Source organism: Castor canadensis, chromosome 7 (assembly GCF_047511655.1).
Source record: "Castor canadensis chromosome 7, mCasCan1.hap1v2, whole genome shotgun sequence".
Classification (NCBI taxonomy): Eukaryota; Metazoa; Chordata; class Mammalia; order Rodentia; family Castoridae; genus Castor; species Castor canadensis.
The window spans coordinates 157,029,264-157,046,169 of NC_133392.1; the positions used below are offsets into that span (position 1 = coordinate 157,029,264).

The following is a 16,906-nucleotide window of genomic DNA, read 5'->3' on the forward strand; positions in this document are numbered from 1 at the left end:
AAAATTGGAAGTGTGTCTAAGTACAGGAGTAGCTTTTTGTAGCTAGGCTTTTTAGGATCGATTGCATCTCTAACACATACAGTATAATCTCAAAGACACTCGGTTATGAAGCAGATTTTCAAGCCTCAGGATTGCTCACTGAGGAATGCTGTTAGTGGAGCTTAAAGCAAAGCTAGATGCACTACAAACCACTTTCAATTTTGTCGATCATAGCCACCTTTCGGGGTGGAAGAGACATTACGCTTCATCAGCTCTTGATCAAATGTATGCTAGTGTTAGTAGTTTCAGGTCGATACTTCAGTCTCTCATAGAATAATTTGATTTTTCTTTTAAAAGGCATAATGACCTTTAAATAGCAAATGTGAGAGTCAGCTTGGCTATTTGAGCCAGTGAGGCAGGAACCCTTAGGTTCTACTTTGTAAAACTCTCCCTCCCCTTCATCTTGTTGAGAGACTGTCTTTTTTTTTTTGGTGATATTGAGGGGGTTGAACTTGGGACCTAGTGCTTGATAGGCAGGCACAATAACCACTTAAGCCACGCTCCCTTTTTGCTGTAGTTTTTTAAATAGGGTCTCAGTTTTTGCCCAGGCTGTCCTCACACTTTGATCCTCCTACCTATGCTTCCTGCATAGCTGGGATTACAGGCCCATACCACCAGCCAGTTTACTGGTTGAGAGTATTGGCTCACTAACATTTTTGCCTAGGCTGGCTTTTGAAATGCGATCCTCCCAATCTCTGCATTCTGAGTAGCTGGGATTATAGCTTTGTACCACCACACCCTGCTGTACAAATCATTTTATTCTATCTAAATTTCTCTTGGCAAGAGGATATCCAATAATTCAGCAACTTTATGGGGACTTGGAAGGTCTAATTGACAATTATGAAGCTATTTGAACATTACCTGAGACTTGCCTGGGAAGTGAAAGGTATAATAGTGAAGATAACAAAAGCGATCATATACTTAATTTATTGTTTTGGTTGATACTAAGAGTTTTAACTCAGTGCCTCACTCTTGATAGGCAGATGCTCTACTACTTGAGTCATGCTCCCAGCCCTTTTTTGCTTTAGTTGTTTTTCAGAAAGAGTCTTTTAGTTTTGCTGGAGGCCTGGTCTTATCCTACAGTCCTCCTATGGCCTCCTCAATAGCTGGGATTGCAGGTGCACCACCTCACTCAGCTTATTGATTGAGGGTGTGGTGGTGATGGTGGTCTTACTAACTTTTTGCCCAATTTGGCCTCTAATCTCTGCCTACCAGTAGCTGGGATTACAGACACGAGCCCCGTTTTCTGGCCTGAAAGTAATTTAAATTTTGAGCCTGTAATTTTCTAATTTGGGCTGACACTGAGTGAGCTTAGGACCTGAATTCCTATTCTATAGGGGTATTTAAAAACTCCTATAGAGTGTTTTATTTAAGAGGACAAAATGATCTGGGCTATTATCACTAAGGAGTACATGGCGTAAATATAGTTTAATTTAAAATTTAGTTTTAATAAAATTTAACGAGTTGTATTTTTGCCAGGCTTCTTTTTAGATACACATAAAAATTGAATTAATGAGGGAGTCCAGAATCTAGTAGCTGAGTTGTATGTTTATTTAAAGCCAGGTGGTAAGGAATGTGCATTTGTTTTGCTTCCTTATTAGATGAATTTCAATCAAGCCCAATTTAAGCTATGTCTTTGTCTAGCAGATGGATCTTTATTTTTTTGTGGAAAAGGGTTTGGAGAGAAGATTTTAAAACAAATGACTTCCAGAGAATTCTTCAATTGTAAGGAAAATTGGGGTCAGAAATGTTGTTTGACACCAAAACAATGCTGCATCTTTGAAACAAATGTTTGGCTTGTCTGTGGTTGTTGGTTGTTTCATCTGCATTTGTTAGACATCAGGGGTGGTTGGCATTAATATTCCTGGCAGAAGCAGAGGCAGCTCTAGGATGTGTGAACTGCTGATCACTCAAGGGGGTGTGCTACCTCTTTAATATCTTGCTTGCGGATGCATTTTATAGCTGACCACGCTATTAAGCACCAACATCAATCATGCAGCTTCCCAGTTCCGGCTGTCGGGAAGGGAGGGAGGATTGGGGGCAACAGAGTCTGGCCAATCAAGGAAGCAGATAAAATTGGAGCCCGCATATGTGTGCGTGTGTGTGAAAGTGAGAGTGGGTGTGAAAGTGAGAGTGTGTGTGTGTGCGTGCCCGTACGCGCCCACGACGTCAGAGAGAGAGAGAGAGAGAGAGAGAGAGAGTGTGAGTGTGTGTGTGTGGGTGTGTGGTGGTGGTGGTGGTGGTGGTGGTGGTGGTGGTGGGGTGCTTACGCACCCACGACGTCAGCAGGCAGGGCGCGCGCGGAGCGGGCTAGACTCCAGCCCGGGTTTTGCAGGCCGCCGCTGCCACCGCTGTCGCGGGGAGGTTGCTCTTTCTCTCCTCGAGTCTGGGTCACAGGCATGTGGCAGTTTTGGCCCGGCTGCCGGGCAGAAGGAGCAAGCTGAGTGTGGTGGCCGAGGGCAGGGTAGCTGGAGTGGGCCAGAGCGCTGCATCCCCCAGTCGCAGGCGGGGCCCCAGTGTGGCCACCGCCTCCTGGAGCCGCCGAGCGCTGGACCCGTCTGCGCGCTGCACTGCCCCGCGGCCGCCCCGGCCTCCTTTTGTTTGCTAGTACAGTTCACGCCCTGGTGCCCGGGCCTCTCCACCTCACCCCACCCCTGCCTGTGGGTCGGGAGTTTGAAGGACTCTGCCCTGGAGGACCACCAGGCCGGCGGGCTCAGCTCCTGCTGCTGACTGGCCACAGGCAAGTGGCCAGCGGCCTCGTGCTGCGAGGGGGACGCGGATCACGGGCCAGGAAGTTGGACAAGTGTTGGGCGTGGGGGTTTTCGGGGGTTCGTGTTCAGTGTTTATCTGCTCAGAGAATGGTGACCTGGAATGTTAGGGATGAGGATGGCTTTCCAAGAACAAGTTGGTATTTGTTGTTGTCCCCTTGCATTTTGGTTGGGATTCCAGTTAATAAACCGAACAGGAAATATCTTTGGGTCAGAGAAAACTTTAAAAATACGAATATGTGCATGTATTATTATTTTTTTTTTTTCAGAAATAAGTCCTGTTAGGCAAAAGTAGCTTTTGATCTGGAACCTCATTACTTCCTTGGGAGTAAATTTGGGTTTAAAAATAAAATTAATTTGGTGGACTTGATTATAAAGTGATGTTGGGCTACTTAAGTGTCAAGTATAATTTTGCTTCTTAGGCCCAAATAGTATTGTTTTACCAGCACCAGCTGGTAAAATATAGTGTTAGTCTTCAAGTTTAAGGTGTTACTTTTTTTTTAAATTGGTGTGAGGTGTTACACAACCCTCCCCCTGCTTAGTCACATCTCTGCAGCTATGGGGAGACCTGCTTGACCACTTTCTGTTTGCAGATCAAAACTCTTGTAATGGGTTACTTTGTCTTACTTTCAGCCCTTAAGCTTCCCTGGCACACGTGTGTCACTACACTCTGTGGGGCATTGTTTGACTGTAGGCCTTCCCTCAGCCATATGGAAAATTTGAAAAGTGGTATGTGAATGAACACGGGGGTTAACCTAGAGATTACATTTTTCCTTTGAAGTTGTGTGCTTGTGCACTTTGTAATTGAGACATTTGAGGAAAAGTTGAGAACAGATTGACAAAGCCTAAGTTCTATGCCAAAAGTACATTTTGAGTTTTGGGCTCTTCCTACTTCTTTCTCCCCGTTGCTCCCCTCCCTCTGTGAACTACAAATTTAAAGTAGACATGATTTGAAATCTTACACATGGGAACAATATCTTATGTGGGCCGGTTCTGTGGGCAGTTACTTCCAGAAGCACGAACAACTCCATATTTTTCAGTGTGTGTAGATTGAGTCCCTGAAAAGCGATTGTTTCTCTGAATATTTACATTGCCTAGGAAAATAACACAAGGTAGATTTTTAGATCCGTAACAGCACCTTCACAGTAGTGTGGAGGTAACAGGAGCTTGTATTTGTTTTTATTCAACTCTATAATTTAGTAGTGTTGAAATTATTTTATAAGGATCTATGGGACCAGTGAAAGGTGGTTTTTAGTCCAGAGCCCTTGAGTGCTCATTGTACTCTGGCAGGCGCTGGCATTTGGCAGGCTGCACTTGAAATGTTATTTGATCTCCTTACATGATAGAATTGACTAAGATTATACTTTTTCCCCTCCCCGAGGCTGTTGAAAGTGATGCATCAAGGAGATCTGTTCAATAACATTTAAAGACATAACCCACATTCATTCACTCTAAGGTTTCCAGAAGAGCTCTTTTAGATTTTTGTCTTGTTTTGTGGTTTTGCATTTATGAATTGAGATGAGAGCTGATGTAATGAAGCTGTACCACTTCCTTTGTGTGTGTGTTTTTATAGCCTATAGGATATGTTGCATCCTAGGATTATGATTATTTCTGAAACGCTTGGGGTGGGGGGAGGAGGAAGGAAGGGAAGGAGAGAGGGAGGGAATCCAGGTTGTTTCATCTATGTGTTAATTTATTTTCTACATTGTAAAAAGGTTAGGGAAGAGTGTGATAGTGAACCCTGTCAGCTTGTCAGTAAGGTTCAGTGAATTGCCTGTGTGTTACGCAGACTAGCTTTTCATTTCAATTAGTGCAACTGTGTACCGCTGTTAGGTCAGAATGCATTGGCTGCTGCTGCAGGGTAGTTTTATCTTACACTAAAGCTTTTACGGATTTGTTTGGCTGTGTTTCATTATCCCTCTTCCATTGCCACTATACTTGCTTTTAAGCAAATGATTGAATGAGACAAGCTTTTGTTTATTCATGTAATAGTTCACTTGTGAGAGGTTTATTTTTGATTTTGAGGAAATTGGTAAACTGTGTAACTTATTAGGCGGTATTGCATTTTTACCATGCTTTTTCAAGGTCAAAGGGTTTTTGTTTACTATTATGTAGTCCCAGGAAGCCAATATTTTGTTTTAAAAAAAAATGTGGAGGGAGTGATTCTTTGTACCCTAGTACAGGGTTAGTTTGTAAAACTCAAAACAATTGTTAGTATCAGTGTCAATAATACAGCTAGACTGTTTCCTCTTTGTCTCTTACCTTTGTACCGAAAGGACTGAGAAAGACATTGAATACAGTTTGCCTGTCATCCGGATGATTAATAGAAGGGTTTAGAAGTGTTTCTTTTCAAGGGTATGTGTAGCTAACTTAAAATTTTTTTCCCAACTTTAAAATTTTAAAATGTGTTACTAGCTCTAAGTTATTAGAAAGTATTTACTTTAAGCTGGGTGTTGGTGACTCATGCTTATAATCCTTGCTACTTGGAAGACTGAGGTCAGGAGGATCAGAGTTTGAGGCTAGCCATGCAAATAGTTTGATGACCTCCATCTCCAAAATAACCAGAGTATAATGGACTGGAGGTGTGAATTTTTTTTTTTTTTTTAATGGCACTGGGGCTTGAATTCAGGACCTCACGCTTGATAGGCAGGTGCTCTTTCAGCTTGAGCCACTGTACCAGCCTGAGGTGTGCCTTAAGCAGTAAGTAGAAGGCCTGCTTTGCAAGTACAAAGTTCTGAGTTCAAAACCCCAGTACCCCCCCCCCCCAAAAAAAAAGGTATTTACTTTAAGATGAAGTAACTTTGAATATTTGTCTATAGGCGTATAGCAAAGTTGACTTTGTAGGCTGTAAAATAGACTGTGATATGAATGACCCCTTTTTTCAGTAGCTAGTCTCCTTATTGTCTGCCTTTCTGTTGAGAAGATAGAACTGAGCTGTATTACCACCATGGGCTTTCTAAGATTGTATAGTATATTTTAAGAAAGGGGCAAAAGTCTCAGGCACAAAATTGATCGATAGCTATTTACAAATAAAGCTAGTGTGTTACCTTTTGATGTGGGTGGTGTTGGAGACTGGTATGGTAGGGTGGTAAAGGAGGTTGACTTTCCTAAACTCATCAGAGAAAGGGATTCTCCTTGAAATAACCTGGAATGAAGAACTACAGTACATTTTCTAGAAAAAGTGATAATTTCAATATAACCTGTCTAGAATTTATTTTCTGTAATTAAAGGAAATAAAAAGGTTTAGATTGGCAGCAAGAGACTGCTGAATCTAAGCAAAAATAGTAATAATGAAGTATCCTAGATCTACTCCAAACAGATTATTTCAAGTTTATTTGTAAGTCTTTTGTTGTTGTTGAGACAAGTTTTTTGATTCTAGATGTTAGTGGTGATTGGAGCCTTAGACTTGCCCTCTAAAATATGATTTTACGATAGTTGATAACGTTTGTAATGAGAAAAAAATGACAATAATGTTGACATTTAATTAGCAGGAAAAAAATCAGGTTAATCTTATATAATTTCTTTTCTTTTTGTTAGTGCTGGGGAGTGAACCAGTCTGGGTCTTGCTGAGACTAGGCACAAAGCCACATTTGTTTTTTTTTGTGGTACTGGGGGCTTATTTGGTCTTTAGTACTATGCCAAGGAGTAAGGAGTCACTTTATTTAGTATAGCATGATGATCAGTCACTGTGCACCTGACATCTGTTCCTACATCTACCATTTATTGTGAGACCCCTAGGAGAAGTTATTTATCCTCTGTGACCATTTCCTCAATATGGAAAAATGATGAATCTACCTAGATGGTATATGTTGTTGCCTTAGTTCTTTTTGTGTTGTCACAGAATGCTAGAGACTGGCTAGTTTATAACAATAGAAACTTACTTGACTCAGGGTTCTGGATGTTAGGAAGCATGATGCTGGCATCTGGTGAGGGCCTTACCTCATAGCAGATGGGGGAAGAGCAAGAGAGCTTGAAGGGAGCCCACTCTCAGGATAACCCACTCCTTGATACTGACATATTCAGTCATTCATGACTTTATTTCTGTTCCTCTTCCTCTTCCTCCTGACTTGGCACTACTGGGGTTTGAACTCAAGGCCTCACCATTGCTGGGCAGGTATTCTACCACTTAAGCCACACCCCAGCCTTTAATTACTTCTTACTAGGTTCTATCTCCCAACATTACTGCATTGGGCATTTTTCCATTCTGAACTTTGGGGTGTCACCTTCAAACCACAGCACTAACACAGAAGTGCTTAGAGCTATGCCTGGCACTTAACAGTGGATCCTTAATGTAGTGAGCATGTGAAATAGTACCTATAGCACAAAAGACTTTGTGCTCAGAAAAGACACTGTTTTTTGCAAAAAAACCCAGCAAAAAACCCCATAGTCCCTCTCTCTAACCACTTGTATTGCAGAGGAGGAAAATAAAATATGAAAAAAGAGAGCATGATGATTTGTGAAACTTAAAAGATAACTTCTGGACATGTCAGTGAGTTTTAGAAATACAAGAAGTTTTCACATGACTCTTTAAGTCACTTTTTCTTTCATTTGTAAAAATGCTTTTTTCACATTGATGGTAGGATTTGTTAGCTATGGTTAACAGTTTTTGGCTCATTTGTGCAATAGAGAACGAGAGAAGAGACTCTTCCTGTGAAAGAAAGAAAGAAAGAAAAAAACAAACCAAAACAGAAATGGCATTAAATAAATTGATTTGTCAGGTTTTTTTTTTTGTCAGTTTAAGTGCACAGTAGGAGAAACAGAATGGATTATGACCCTTTGGTACAGGAAAATATGCAGCCTTAAAAAAATCATTATGAGCCGGGTATAGCAGCACATGCCCAAAATCACCACACTCTACAGGTAGAGGCAGGAGGATCTCAAGTTCCAGGCCAGCCTGATCTGTATAGTGAGTTCAAGTTCAGTTCATGGTACATATGGAGACTCTGAAGCTGGGATGTAGCTCCCATTCCCAGCATCAAAAGAAGAAAAGACAAAAAACAAAAACAAAAAATCCCAAACAAGACTGGGGTGTGTCTCAAAAGTGGTAGAGTGGTAGCAAGCGTGAGGGCTGAGTTCAAACCCCAGTACTCCAAACCAAACAAAGCAAAAACAAAAACGTTATGATATAAAGGCTTAGGAGGTTGTAGCTCAGTGGTAGAGTGCTTGTCTAGTATGTGCCAGGTTTCATCTGTAGGTGCACGCACACACCTGATACTAAAAAAAAATCATGATGTAAAGCTTTGTGGAAAGAAAGTAGATGTTTAACTGTTTATGTGTTACGATTCCAATAATCCACACAAATACCTTTTCCAAACAGAGGCTGAGGAAGGAGGTCAGAAAGCGTATACCAGGCATTTCCAGCACTATTCTTGGGATGGTGAGATTGCAGATGATCTCATTTCCGCAATATTATGCATTCTTTGCACGAGTTACTTAGTCCTTGCAGGCAGGTTTAAATCGTACTCTGAGATACAGTGAGAAAACAGGCCTAGAGACATTGTATGATCTGACTGTGACCTAATAATTAGGAAGTGGTGACACTGGGATTTCAAATCCCATCCTGAGCCCCTGTTCATAACTCTTGAGACTTGACTACCACTCAGGGCATTTTTCACTTTTTGTACTTAGGGGTCTATTTATGTCTCAGCTATCTAGTTCTTTATTGATGGATATTTTGGCTATTCGTGGCAGTTTTTGTTGTTATAAATATTACTACAAAGAGTACCTATGGATATAGTTCATAAACCTTTGCTTCTTTCATGAAATTATATGTAGGAAAACCCCTAGATACAGATTTTCTGGGTGTTAATGTTTTATTGATAAGTCAATTAAATCAGCTTTTCTTGAAGATTGCCGAGGTTGTAGAATAATCAGAACATTTTTATTAAAGCATTTAAAGCATCCTGAAATGAAGATGGACAGTTCTGTAGAAACTCCCTCTTTCCATAGCTAATACTTAGAGTTAATAGAGCTGAGGTGGCCAGTGAGTTGCCGAGCTTTGGGGTTGGGAGCAGGCGCAGCAGAATGATGGCGAGAAGAGACTGCAGGTGAACGGGGCCAGCTGGTTAGTGAGTTACACAGTCAGCGGCAATTACGCTCTGTAGGTGGAGTTTTTGCTGGTTAGTGTGTGTGTTAGGTTTTGGGGGTGTAATGAAATTGGGAGTAAGTTACTTTAGAAATATTTTAATTTTCGAGTATTGCAAGTTATTCATGAAGATTTTTAAGAACATGGTAATAAGTATAGGAGAGTCTTACAAGATTATTTATATTTTTAACAGTTGAAATAATTCTAAGACAAACAGTTAGATTGTTTCTCATGTCTTGTTTTCCACAAAGCAAATGAACTCTTGTTGTTTTAAAAAATGGTCAGTTTATATGTGACTATTGAGTTTCAGAGGAACAAATCAGTGCATATACTGTGCATTTGAAAAATTGTATAAGTCAAAAGCCTCCAGATGGCGTGTTCTGCTGTGTTTACAGCTGTATTTACCACCAGATTATCTACTCATAATTTTAAAATATCTGGTTAGAACCAATGGTATATCCAGGTCTCTGCTGGTTTTGAACCTCAGCAGCAGTAGTACTTGATTTGTGTGCCATTTTTAGTAAAATGGCAGTTGAAATTAGTTCCTTTGGCAGGACCTTCAGGATTTCTTAGTTGGGTCAATCTGTGCTTTGCAGAAACAACAGAAGCAGTTAACTCAGTTCTTACTATGTGACCTTTCTCAGGAGTGAGACTGGAGAAATTCTATTGATTTATCATTCAGAAATGGTTTTGTTCTTTCACTCAGTACCTTTTATCATTTTAAACATTAAACATGTTATGTTTGGTTGACACTTCATGTAGATACAGTATGTGTAATGGTGATGAATCTTCTGTGATTTTTTTTTTTTTTTTTGGTATTACCAACCAAGACAAAAGCTTTAGAATCCAAATATATTCTCCACAATGTGTGCTTTGGTTTTTTTTTTTTTTTTTCTCCCTACTACAAAGACTAAATAGAATGGGTTTTTTTGTTGTTGTTGAAGGATTCAAATTAGTAAATCTTTTTTTCTACATATATTGCAACTTATTTGTTTAGTAGAATAGTTTGCATAAAGTAAATGCAAAAAATAGTTTCAGATGTTATCCAGATTACTAGCTTATTTACTTACCTGATTTATTTTTTAGTATTTTTGTTTTTTTTATTTTTGGTAGTTCTAGGGATTGGACCCAGGGTGTTCAAAGAATTTTCAATATGTATGTGTGGGTAGGTAGGAAGAAAAACATGCATTTTTCTATTAGTTGAGTAAATTTATAAGAACGTTCTATATCTAGATTGAACTTTCTCTCTCTTTTTTTTTTTTTTTTTTTTTTTTTTTTTTTTTGTTGCTTTGTAGCACAGGCTGGCCTTAAGCTCACACAGTCCTCCTGCCTCAGACTCTGGAGTGCTAGATTGCAGATGTGCTGCCACTGCTACTGCTGCCCAGTACTTTGTTTATTGATCCTGTTTTTTAAGTAGGGTTTTTTTTGTGTGTGTGTGGCATTGGGGATTGAACCCAGGACCCTTGCACATGTTAAACAAGGACTCTACACTGAGCTGCATCCCCAACATACTCTACCCTCCCTCTTTTTGTTTTTGAGAAGACCATTTTGTTAAATTGCCAAGGCTGTGCTCTTCAACTGTTAATCCTTCTGTCTAAGTCTCCTGAGTAGCTAAGATTACAGGTGAGTGCTGTCCTGTCCAGCTAGATTGGACCTTTTTTTTTTCCCCCTTTATATGCATATTTATTTGGTACTGAAAATTAAAGTAACATCAGAATTCCTTTTATGGCAACTCGAATATTTGGAAATGAGAAAATATAGTTATCTACCCGAATTATTACACTCTAACCAGACTATCCCCATGTTCTCAAACCCCTTCAAATTTTATTTCATTTCACAGATTTTAGGCTTCTAAAACAAAGACTTGAGACCTATTGGTGCTTCTTGGGTCAAATCAAAATGTAGAACTAAAGTATTTTAAAGTTATTCATATACAAATTACACAATTCCCTTATAAGTTAATGATAGAGGAAGAAGAACCCCAGCACCAAAAAAAGTGAAAATAAAAGATACAAGATAACAAGGTCATATCATACACATCAGTTATTCAAAATTAGTGGTATATAGCTTTCAACATGCTGCATTAAATTACCAGCAGGAAAACAGCATAAGATTTATTTATGCCTAAATTCAAACTCCCAAGGCCCACCAAAAGAGAGAGAGAGAGAAAAGATTTAAACCTAAAGTGACTCTACTCTCTGTCATATCACTCCCTAGTCTAGCATTCTCAGAAGGATCCCAGCCATGGTACAGGCAGTAACTGCAGGTGCATTGGAATGGCACACTGAATAGTTCACTCTGAACTGCTTTAATCCCGTCTCTTAGCTTTTCTTCTTCGAAGCTGGGAGTTAAGTTGGACTTTTGAACAGTATTTTTTTCTTTTGATTTCACTATTTAGTTCTGTTTTTCAGGGGAGGGATATTTAATTATGCAGAGGAATTTTCACCTTACGTGTCTATTTTTTGATTACCTTCCTGGTCACTCTTTTCTTTCATGGTGCTGTGCTTTTTCTTCAGAGCCTAAGGTTCACATTGAATATGTTTTAAGGGGAAATACTTACCATTCCTAGCATGTTAGAGGCCCATGGGAGGAACAATAGCAATTAATGTTTACTTTTTGTGTTGGGCAGGAGCAGTTTGCATTGCTGAATGGAAAAGAACATAAAGTGCTGGAAAGCGAAATCATTGAAAATCGAGCCTTAATATTTTTGTTTTTAAGGAAAATTCTTCAGTTTTTGTCAACAGTTTAAGTTATTATTGGATAAATAATATTCTACAGTACATCAAAATATTAAAAAGTTTAATGCTTTATTAAGATAGGTTTTATTTTGTAGAATGGTTTTGGATTTACAGAAAAATTGAGCAGAGGGGACAGGGTTTCTGTATGTCCCCCATTCCCCAGATTCCCTGTTATTAATGCCTCAGGTTAGTGTGGTATATTATTAGAGTTGATGAACCAATATTGATACATCATTTATAGCTAAAGTAAATAGTTTACATTAAGATTCACTCTATGTTGTGCATCTGTGGGCTTTAATAAATTTTTGATGACATGTATCCACCATTATAATATCAAACAGTAATTTTACTCTTCTAAACATATCCTGTGTTCCATCTGTTTAGCCCTATTTCTTGCTCCTGTCAACCATGGTCTTTTGCATGTGTCTTTGTTTTGCAGTACAAGGAATTGAACTCAGGACCTTGTGCATACTGAGCAAGTGCTGTACCACTGAGCAACATCCCCAGTCTTCCACTGATCTTTTAATGTCTCCATAGTGTTGCTTGTCCATATATCGTATGATTGTACTCATAACTAACTGTACATGACTTTTTAAAATTGGCATCTTTCACTTAGTAACATATACTTAAGGTTCTGCCATGTGTCTTTGTGGCACATAGCTCATTACTTATTAATGATAATGTTACATAAATAAACTGTATTATATCCAAATAATGTATTCACCTATTGAAATGATATCTTGGTTGTTTCCCACTTTGGGTAATTGTGAATAAAGGTGCCACAAACATGGATGTGCAGGTTTTTGTGTGGAGATAAATTTTCATTTCCTTTGGGTAAATAAATACCAAGGAATATGTTTCCTGTGTTACATAGTAAGAGTTGGTTTTGTTTTGTCAGAAATGGCCATACTGTCTTCCAAGGCATATACCATTTTACATTTCCACTAGCAATAAATGAGAGTTCTTGTTGTCCCACATACTTGCTAGCATTTGATGATGTAGATTTTAGCTCCTTTTAGTTGTTAAATTTTGTTACATGATTACTCATTTGTGGTGTGAGCTTGGTTGCAATTTTGATTTTTGAGCAGTTGGTTTGTTTTATCTAAAGGATTAAGAAACTCTGTACCTGGTCTATTTTCCTTTGTCCTTTTGTATTATTTGCTCACAAAATTTTGGCCACATTTAGCACAAGGTATAAAATAAGCCTGAATGCATACATTTTCCTAACAGGTCCATTCATAGTTACATCTTTTTTTTTTTGTGGTGGACTGGGGTTTAAACTCAGGGCTTTGAATTTGCAAAACAGGCACTCTAATGCTTGAGCCACACCTCTAGCCCAGTTTGCTCTGGTTATTTTGTTGATAGGTCTCACAGACTACTGCCCCAGCTGGCCTGGATCCTTGATTTTTCCGAACTCAGCCTTCCAGTTAGCCAGGGTTAGTTTCATCTTCTCAAATTCTTCATCTTGCCTTGCAATTTTCCTTTGACTCAGGAAAAGAGAAGCAATATAGAATATAGTGCTGAGTACACTAGCTGTGTGGCCTGAGGAAACCTCTTGAGTGCTATGGTCCTCTTCTATGAGTCAGCCTTACTTCTTGTGGGTAATTAAGGGTAATAAGGAATGTGCTTAGAGTAGTACCTGGCATGGATGAATGCTGAGTAAATATTAGCCATTTTCATCATCTCAGTACCCTTACCCTTTTTAAATTTTATTTTACATTGTATGAATTTCACAAAGCTGCCTTAGGCCCTTTTAAAAGTAAGGCTTCCTTTAATTCTCAACCCCCTGCCTGCCTGCCTGCCTGTTTCTTAACATAGATATAGATAGATAAAAAGGCTTAATTTCTGCTGAAGACAGTAAAGATACTGTGTAGAACAGTGCTAGGACTAAATAGTGTTCCCTCAAATTCCCCAGGTTCAAGCCCCAACCTCCAATGTGATGGTATTTGGAGTTGGGGCCTCTATGATAGGATTAGTATAAGAAGAAGAGAGATCAGAGCTCACATGTCTCTCACATGTGAGGACACAGTTAGTGTCCATTTGCAAGGCAGGAAGAGTCCTCACTGAGGAACCATGTAGGCTATCACTTTGATTCTGAACTTCCTAGCTTCCAGAACAAGATAGAAACCCCTGTTGTTTAAGCCATCCAACCCATGGCATTTTTTTATAATAGCTGAGCAGACTGATAAAGAGAGTACATTTAATACAGGTGGAGTAGAAGGCGATCAGTAGTTTATTGTAGATACTGAGCTTCTCAAGAGTGAGATGGGATTATATTTCTGTAAAGCAGAAGGCTTTATACTTCTGGATAGCTTCTCTGATCATGCCTCATGCCTTATGCCTACCTAGCCAAGTCTAGAAAAGAAAATAGACATTAACAATTTCTACTTTGGAAGTGGCTTAGACTCCTAATCATTTTCTAATTCTTTTGCTTAAAAGAATAAAACTTTTATTTTTACTCTTTGTAATTGTCTTATTTTCAAGGTGGAGAAATCATGGGAACTGAAATCTCAGTGTTGAAATTGTTGAATTTACCTCTCCTATCTCAGGGGAAAAATTTAGAATTTAAATTCTTTGCCCTGCTGGTTAGATTTGAAGTTGTAAGTTTCTTTGAAGTGTCATAATGGTAAGAAATGTGATATTAACTGAATTAGACTTACGACATTTTGTCCTTTTATTTTGGTCCAGGTATTGGGCCATTCAGTCTTGCTGATGAGTGTCTGTGGTAGGATGCAGAAGTTATTTGTAGCTGTCTGCTGTCAGAAGATTGCTATTCAGTTTAGTCAAGGTGATTTTTGATCAGATAGATGAGACATGAGCATTAGAAGGTAGAAACTTCAAGAAATTAAAGAGGAACAAAACTTAAAACCAAAACCCCAACACAAACTCTGTCCTTCCAAAAAGTTTCAAAAGAATTTTGGGTCTCTAGTTTATAAGCCATCAGAACATACTGTATTTTGCTCCACTGTCACTGAAATTTTAACAAAGAAAAATGCCTGGTGCCAGTGACTCACACCTTTAATCCTAGCAGGCAGTAGAGATCAGGAGGATTGTGGTTCGTTGTCCCCAGCAGGGGCCAAGAGGACCCTATCTTGAAAATACCCAACACAGAAAAGAGCTGGCGGAGTGGCTCAAGTGGTAGAATGCTGGCCTAGCAAGTGTGGAAGCCTTGAGTTAAAAAACTTCAGTATTCCCACTCCCTCTCCCAAAAAAAAAAAAAAAAAAAAAAAATTCTTCCCAGTGATCGACTTTTGCTTCGTCTCAAGAATAGAACAAAACAAAAACTGAACACCCTCCTCCCAGCACCACCCCCAAGTCCTGGCATTTAATATTATATAGATAAATAAGCCATTATTTTCAGATTCTTGGTACATGAATTTATCTGAAAATAGTTCACAAAGTATTACATTAACTTGTCTGGATAATGCCAATCTGAAAACACAAAAACAGAAATTAGGTTGCTTTTATTATTATCGGTAACCAACACTGATCATATATACATATTTTCTCCTTTTTCATCTTCCAATATCTCTTCTAAGATGAAAGCCATATCTTATATATGTATTGGCATGTTTTATCCAGGTAATTCATAAGCTTTAATTTTCTTTAACATCTGTCATACTCATCTGGAAATTTAAAAAAGATGAGAGGTTTCTTCTGGTTGTCAGAGATATGGAAACAGTAGATAAATGTTTACTCACAAACTAAGAAGCCGTATTTATAATAGCTCAATTTATCAGTAAGGCTCTGAAGAGGATTCGTAAAAAATGGACCTTTAATTGAAAACTGATTGCTTAAATTGAATGCATCTGTGAATTATGATTTGAATCTGAGGATGTTAGCTCCAAGTAACTGGTCTGGTAAAGGAATTTCTGATCCAACTCTGGTATTTAACTTCTGAAGGTGACCAAAAATGTTTATTGCCATTGCAAGAGGCAAAGTGGTGGTGACTCAAAAATTGTCATAGTGAGTGAGGTTAAGCATCGTGGTGCATGCTTATAATTCCAGCACTCAGGAGGCAAAGGTAGGAGGATCCCGAGTTTGAGACCAGCCTAGGCACATATAAATGAGATCCTATGTCCAAAAATATATATAATATATATAAACATAAATATTAATATGTAAAAATAAATAATATTTTTTTTTAAAGGAAAAGGCAGAGAGCATCTTCTACCTTGGGCTTGATGTCTTCTGTAGGAACCATGTGATTATTGAACCAAACAGTTTTGAACTTTAGTATTGCCTAATTCATCATTCTTGTTTTTTTTAAACCCTACTTGAAAATATGTTGGTTTTAAGCCCCTTTTAGTTTTAAGTCTGACACTTAATGCTAATGTAACTGTTTGACAAATGAATTTACAAGCTTCTGTATTTGAGCATTAATTCCATCCTGTGAATGAAAACAGGTCCTTCCCTTCTGTTTATGCCCAGTATGTTTTAAAATGAGAAATAAGTCTGTCTTTTATGACACTGACTTGATGAAACTGTTTTTTTCCACCAAAATTGTCTGTAATTAAAATGGATATTTAATATGCCTAATGTGTTATTTAATACATTAATTCATTGGAAATGTATCTTGATTTCTAAAGTATTCTAAAACAAAGACTTTTGGCACTCTTTGAACCAGTAAAAATTGTTATGCTTTAGTATAGCTGTAAGTGGGAATTTTATTTTGTTTGTGTTTTTCATTACTAAAAGCCTCTTGGTGTTGTAATGTAATAATTTAAGCTCAATACTAAAAAGAGAACACTTTCAAAACGTAATATTGTTAACCTAGCTTTGAAAGAGGGCTTGTATAGTAATTTTGTTTTTAAATTAAGTTGGTATTTGTGATTAAAAAAAAAATCAAAGTCGTATAGGTAGATATGTTCTGTTTTTAATTTTTGTCATAAGTAAACAGTTTCTATGTTTTATACCTTTATTCTGAGCGAGGGTGATTTTCCCTGAGGCAATCTACAGTAGGTATTTATAGAGTTCTTCTGAGTTTGTCTCTGAAGAGGTTTGTAGAAAAGTGATTTTTTTTCTTTTCTTTTTTTCTAGCAGGCTCTAGCAATTTAATTTCTTTAGCCCTTGAGTAGAATTATTAGATCTAAGTAATGTTCTTTGGTGCCACTCTCTAGTAGACAATTAGGGGAAAGTAAGAATAAGCCTAAAGGGGAGACTGGGATGAGAAGAAAAACAAGAAGGTCAAGGTCCCTATGTGACTTTGAGCTATAGGGAGCCTGGGAAATGTTTGGGAGAGGGGGGAGGCGTGGGTTTTCCTTTTACTTAAATAT

General features: G+C 38.3%; 1 protein-coding gene across 5 annotated transcripts in view; it reads left to right on the plus strand.

Annotated features, from left to right (window-relative positions):
- Rere (arginine-glutamic acid dipeptide repeats) overlaps positions 1 to 16,906 on the plus strand; it is a 379,832-nt gene that overhangs the window by 93,108 nt on the left and 269,818 nt on the right. Inside the window, exon 1 of one of the 5 annotated variants that reach the window (XM_074081433.1) lies at positions 2,363 to 2,779. The exons of the other annotated variants lie outside the window; for them this stretch is intronic. The gene's annotated coding sequence lies outside the window, so the exon portion shown is untranslated. Of the gene's footprint in view, positions 1 to 2,362; positions 2,780 to 16,906 lie in introns of those variants that run through there. 5 annotated transcript variants of the gene reach the window in all.